We start from the raw sequence: 7236 nt of genomic DNA, 5'->3' as shown, positions 1-7236 counted from the left end.
AGCCCTGAAGATGGTTTTCCGTGGTTTCCCATTTTCACATCAGGCAAATACTGGTGCTGTACCTAATTAAGGCCACGGCCGCTTACTTACCACTCCCAGATCCTTCCTGTCCCATCGTCGCCATAAGACCTGCCTGTGTCGGTGCGACGTAAAGCAACTTGCAAAAAAATAAAAAATAAATAAAACGGAAAATACAAAATATTAACTTACGTCATGTTCACAAATCTGTAACATTGTTGATGGAAAACATAGAATATACTTGAACATTTTATTCCGTCATTTATATATTCCTATCACTTACAACTAAATTGTGTTTACTGAGACATCTGTAATCTTTGTACGAACCCTAGGTCGCGCGGCTGTGAGCTTGCATCCGGGAGATAGTAGGTTCGAATCCCACTATCGGCAGCCCTGAAGATGGTTTTCCGTGGTTTCCCATTTTCACACCAGGCAAATGCTGGGGCTGTACCTTAATTAAGGCCACGGCCGCTTCCTACCAACTCCTAGGCCTTTCCTATCCCATCGTCGCCATAAGACCTATCTGTGTCGGTGCGACGTAAAGCCCATAGCAAAAAAAAAAAAAAAAAAAAAAAAAAAAAAAAAAAAAAAAAGAACCCTAGGTACACTGCAGGGCTGTTTAGGCAAACTCTGCGTATCTGAGCTTGACAGCCAACAGCATTTGCAGGCAGTCCAACGGGGGCGCAAGCTCATCGGTTTAAGATTCCAAAAAGAAGAAAAAAGAATAATAATAATAATAATAATAATTCCGACATGTGGCCTCCGAAAAGGCCAGATGCAGGTCTCTCGAGTTGACATCGTACAGGCGACCTGCACGTTGGTGAGGATGGGGCTCTACCTATGATGAATTCTAATGCTGAACATGGCACACACCCAGCACCCGAGCCAATCGAAGTAAAAATCACCAACCCGGCCTGCAATCGAAACCGGGACCCTGAGCCAAAGGCCAGCACGCCAACAATTTAGCAACGGAGCCGGACAATATGCAATAACAAAGCAAAGCAAAGCAAAGTCACCTCCGCAAAGGCCATGAAGGCCCTAGGAGGGGTGGAAGTTAAAGTCTTCCACCATTCGTAATTACAACATGCAATAACAGAAAACTTAAATGAAATTTTATTTGAAAAGGCGTCTGTTTCGCATTTATGTCGCATTTTAGTGTAACTTTTACAATTCGAGCAAGTTTTACTTGTTATGGTGTTCACGAAACCTACTGAAAACTGGTTTGTAGTTCATGAAAAATTTAAAATGCGAATGTGCAAGTCTTTTTTATTTCCCGTAGTATCGCCATAGCGAAGTCATAAATAACAGTTAAGAAGTATTTTTGAGAAATTCCATCCGTGCGAGGAGAAAATAAGGAGGTACAAGACGAAAAATGGGTAGCGGCGGAGCCGTAGGCTGCGGGCTGCTATAATGGATAATTATAATGCCGCTTGGTAGCGTGTAAAGTACAAGAAAACTCCAAAAGGGAAGGAAATTAAGGGCACTTTCGCGTAGTGTTTCTGTAGACATCCAGTGAGCCAAGGGAGATATTCTATTCCATTTTCTCTTATGCAAATTCAAAATATATTTTTTATTAAGGAAGCATCGGTTCAAAGAATGGGTAATTTCACTTTAAATGAGCAAATTCTTAGTCATAAGTAGCACCAGTAAATTTTAAATCATAAATTTCAGTAATAAATTCCTTAACTGATAACCTGAAAATATATTGTTCTTTTAATAGCTGCGGTCAGCGCCAGGATTCAAAACTCGGATCCCCGAATGACTCATTTTCCATGAGGTATGGAGGAAGAAAAAAGCAAGCTTGAAGTATTACGTCTCAGTTGATATCGTGATCATAGTCATGAGACCTAGAATTCTTCGTGGAATCCAAATCAAGAAATGCGATTTATCGTTTCAAATATTCCACATGTATTGGCCTAGATTTAAACCGCGACCGACGTCGAGAGCTAGACAATAGGAAGACAAGTGGAAAAATGAAAAAAGATAACCGTGATCACTGCCAGAATTCGAATCCCGAATCCCCGAATGATGTAGCTTCTCATGGAACGTAAGGAAGGACGGGTGAAGGCGGACTGAGAGATGTTGGAAAACGGCAGCTCAGATGTGAAGCTACAGTCACAAGTTAACAGCCTGTAATTATCAGACACATGTTTGCAACAACAGCGGATGTAGGTGTAATAAAATATTCCTCAACTCGCGATTTAACGAGTAGATGAAGTAGCACGTGACACCTCATTCAATAACAGAAATAGAATAGGAAACGTCTCTGGAAGTAGGTAAGTAAGAGCAACATTCGAAAAATCGGTTTCAGCATTACCGTGTGTGCGTTCGAATACTCCGTCCGCACGTAGTTAACCCCGTAACTCTTCATGTACGGATTATTATTATTATTATACTTATTATACTTATTATTATTATTATTATTATTATTATTATTATTATTATTATTATTATTATTATTATGTGCTCTTAGACACTAGCTACAGGCAAACTACGTTTGGCAAAGCCTTTGTTCCACTTCATCACATGATAAACTCGACCGACCACGGTCTTTCTAATAATGCTGCAAGGTCCTCATTCAGTTGACCGTTGCTCTCTACAGATGATATAATACTCTCGTTCGTCTCCAGATGGGTCTCTACGCACAATTATTTTACCATATGAAATACATGTTACCATTTTTGCTCCACGTGTCATGACTTGTCGGTCTTGAGTTAGGAAAAATAAAATGACAAGGTCATCAAGCTAGTAACGAACCATTTTCAGGGCTACCGACGATGGGCCTCACGTCTACTGAGCTTCAGAAGTTTAGTCCGATAACCTGAGTGGTCGTAGCGCCCTTCTAGACCGTGTACTTTGTAATAATGAAGTGTTAGAACTGAAAATAAATGTTTGCCCAGAGTTAGCTAGAAGACTTCGATAAGCTCATACTTCTGCAATCGTTTCATTTTCACCCGTGTCCACATATCTCTCCATACCTTAATCAAAATATGTCTTTGCTAAAACTGTAATCGAGAAAGCCCAGTGTCTAGTATACAACACTAAATGTACTGTACGTATTCACCTCAGTACCTAGCATCCAGGTTTATCAAACTCTCGGAGACTCATCGACTAAAACAGGCATCCTTAGTCGAGAGCGAAATGCCTTCGGAGCCAGTTTGCTGCCCGCTCTCGAGGAATGAGAGCAGCTTAGCGAGCAAGTAGGGGAAGAAGTAGGGGAAGTGCATGACGTAGTATGTACTGAAGGCCAGTGGCGCAAGTATAGTGCGGCCACGGTGTGCAACCCGCCTGACTGCTGCCCTCTTGTCACGTGACAAACACCCGTCCCGAGCGGAGCAAGTAACACCGGCTCCCTGGAGCAACTACGTGATGACGTCTGGACTAAAACACCAGCTCTAACAACAGCATCTCCTTGGCCACCCCTGCACACACCCACAAACGGTACACCCTGTCCTTTGCTTTAGGTTCAGCCCTGGTCTTGAACGTCATACTACTATGAATTACGGAGCCTGACGTCGGGCTCATCACTCAAAAATCAGCAGGCTTATAGGAAATATTTACTTTCTGTTTAGTTGCAACTGTTATTACTAGAGTCCGGATTATTAGGTACTGATAGGTTAGAATGCAAACTTACTTAAGCCAGTAACAAGTATACCCTACACTGTACAACGGTTATGCTACGAGATTTGCATAGATATTAGGGGTACAGCCTATAGAACTCCTTGAATTTATGCTACTCTTCCTACATTATGGTAAAACGGGTTGCATCACACTTCCTACAAATCAAATTACTTTGCATTCTAACCTATACCTACCTAAAAATCCGAGGTATAGTTACTACTGTTAATATTACGATGGTGACGATCCTGATGATGATAATAATATTAATAATTAGGGCACGGATTTCTCTAACCTAAAATCTATTGAAGTACACATGCATTTATGCCCTGAAATGACCAAAATATGACATAAGGATCAAAACGATAAATGAAAAAGAATCATTTACTTTTAAGTGTTACTGGATGACGTTATGCAGTTTCAGAGAGTCAAATTTTAAGGGTCTCGTTGTCAGCAAGTAGAACCTTGTCTTTGGAGAAACTTCTTTCTACATCGCACGATGTAACGGGGGCATACTTGAAAGAAGCCAAATGGTTAGCGGAAAGTTCAGGTTTATTTTCGCCTTATTCTGCTTCTTTTCCTCAAAGAATAACAGCAACATTACACAATGTTTTATATCCAAGATTTCGTTCAAGCAACGTCGTAATTTTGCCCTAACCTCATCAGCAAATTACACCCGGTGCTCTCGATAACTCGTTTTCAGTTTTCTTTACAATGCTTGAAGTATCACATGAATGCATGCCCACATGTTCAAAGCGAGTGATGGATTTTTGATATCACAGGGAAATTTGATTTTGTGTAGACTAAGTTTCTTAATACGGTAGATGAAAATAACTCTTGTACCATTTTGATTGAATACGAGTCACTTCTGTCAAAGTTATTGAAGATCTTCTCAATCCCACTGTAGTTTGTGCAATAGTAGTCTGCAGCACCAAGCCAAGTCCCCCAACGTGATAGAACGGGCTGTGAAGGAGAGGGTAATGACGGAGCAGAGGCTTAACAAAAATCTTCTTGCCGTTAGCAATTAATTTGTTCATATCAGGACAGTTCCCTCGATCCTCTTCAGGCACACTACGTAGGGCATACAAAAGACAAGCTGCATGTACCATATTGGCATACAGAATCTGAAGACCTTTTGCTGTTTTATCATGTAAGGAGCAGCGTCCGTTACGAATATGAGCAGATTATCTCGTTCTACTTTACCATTGCAGTTTCGAAAAATGTAGCTATGGAGGAGTTGTTCACCCTATCCAACACCTCGCAGGCTAACAGAAATGTTTCTGCAGGGTGGTCATGTTTAAGAGTTCCTAGTATAACATTTGCCACATATCTACCGTACATGTCGGTGCTGTCGCGTATGGAGAGTAGTGATGGGGTAATCCAATACTTTTAAATAATCGAATAACCTCGATACGATTCTTTAAGTAATCGACTAAATAATCGAATAAAGTAATCGAATGCGTTTCAAGTACCATTCAGTTGTTTCGCGTAACTTAGAATATTCGGATGCGTCATGAATCAATTTTTCGGCTTAAGTGTGTCGGAGGGATAATCGATTGAAATAAGCGAATAGATGAACTCTTATGAAAAATAGAAATACGCCTTTTTCCAAACTTATCTCCAAATGTTGAAACTACATGAGTGAATTAGCTGTCTTAATAACATCACTTTTCATTCGATTATTTCGAAAGCATTCACCACTCAATTGCTTCATTGATTCGATTGCAGTTCCGAATGAATAATCGAAAAAATAATCGAATGGAAAAATTCACTATTCGATTGCCTAATCGATTCCAATAGAGTTTGAATGAAAAGCTGAAAAATATTCGGAGAGAAAAAAATATTCACTTTTCGATTGCCTCATTCATTCGAATGGAGTATCGAATGAATTATCGAAGAATAATCGAATGGAAAAATATTCACTACTCGATTACCTCGTTCATTCGAATGAATAATCGAAAAATAATCAAATGGGAAATATAATCGAATAATCGAATAAAATGAAATAATTGAATAAGCGATTATTTTGTATTCGATTATCCAATCACTAATGGAGACTCATATTTTGGTGCTGACGACACTATTCATTATCTTGTTCATTGTATTGTAGTAACAAGCAGTCAGATAATTCTTTCTTAATGAGGACTCGGAGGGAATGGGATAAGTCGTGTACTTTTCTACGAACTTTTTGGAACTGGGTACTTCTATTTAATATAAAGGAATGTTTGATTAAACCATCAATTCATAATGATCCGTAGAAAATTGAGATGACTTCCCGATGGTCAAACAGCAATCGCTGTCTGCTTTCCGCGGTTAATTCTTTGTTTACACAACTTTTGTGTTTAATAATATTGCAATGTTGTTGCTCTGTAATTTTCATCTCACATATTTTACAAAATCATACATTTTGAAACCACTGAACTAATCATTAACAGAGACAAAAGGATACTGTACAGAGGAATAGATAGCGTGTGGTTGAAATTCCTTTCCCCCACTCCGCAGAACAAGGAAACTGAATACTGGCTATCGGGAAGGAGGAAATGAGGGACAGAAAGTAGCTATCGTTCCAGGTATATATATAAACACTAGTGTCCAAAGTTAAGCATAATCACTAAACGAGGCCATACCACCTGATAGGAATGTCAGAAGGATTGCTGAACAAACGGAAGCTGAATCACACACCATATGTCACAATCTTGTCCAAAAAACAGTCTCAGAAAGGTTCTGATAGCTAAGGTACACTTTTGACAACGACTAACAAAACTTGGCAATGTCTTCCACAACAAAATATGCTGTTAATAGGGTGTATGGTTACCCCCAAAGGCCAAACATGCTTCGCAGCGACGTGGCGTGCTATCTATCAGATGGTCCAAGAGCTCTTGTGGCAGTCGATCCCATTCCTCCGAAAGGGCGATGCGAAGGGTCCTTGGTGGAGGTTGAAGGGATGGAATTCGCCTCCCCAATGCATCCCAGGCATGTTATATAGGATTCAGATCCGCAGACCTCGCTGGCCCGTCCATGCGATGAATGTATTTCCCAGCCAGATATTCGTCCACCAGAGCAGCGCGATCCGGTCGAGCATTATCGTCCATTAAGAGGAAGTCTGGACCAACCGCACCTCTGAAGAGTCGAACATGTGGTCTCAGAGCCTCATCCCTGTATCTTCGAGCGTTAACAGTGTTCCTCGGACCACCCATGCAGATGTGCAGGTCCGTACGGCCATTCAACATGATGCCGCCCAACACCATGACGCCACCACCACAATACAGGTCCCGTTCCACGATGATCCTGTGGTTGTATCGGCTACCCGGTTCTCTCCAGATTAATGTGCGACGGGATTCTTTCTGCAAACTGAAGCGGTATTCATCTGTGAAGAGCACACTCCTCCATTCATTCATGGTCCAGTTTCGATGTTGACGGCTCCACAGTAAACCAGTCTCTGTGCTGGAGTGAGCGGATTTTTTGTTTTCTCAAACTTGCTACGAGTTCACTCCACAGGTATTCGATTGGGTTCAGGTCCGAACTTTGAACTGGAGTTTTGAAAGTGTGTGGAGTGTGGTACAGCAACCACAGACGAACAATGCCCGCTGTATATTTTGG

The 7236-nt window shown here is 40.9% G+C and overlaps 1 pseudogene; it reads right to left on the bottom strand.

Moving 5' to 3' along the window:
* Positions 1–4033: 4033 nt before the first annotated feature.
* The window catches only part of LOC136863602 (uncharacterized), a 128826-nt pseudogene continuing 125623 nt past the window's right edge, over positions 4034–7236 (bottom strand).

This window comes from Anabrus simplex, chromosome 2 (assembly GCF_040414725.1).
Source record: "Anabrus simplex isolate iqAnaSimp1 chromosome 2, ASM4041472v1, whole genome shotgun sequence".
NCBI classification, from domain to species: Eukaryota; Metazoa; Arthropoda; class Insecta; order Orthoptera; family Tettigoniidae; genus Anabrus; species Anabrus simplex.
This window is presented reverse-complemented; position numbering and strand designations above follow the sequence as displayed.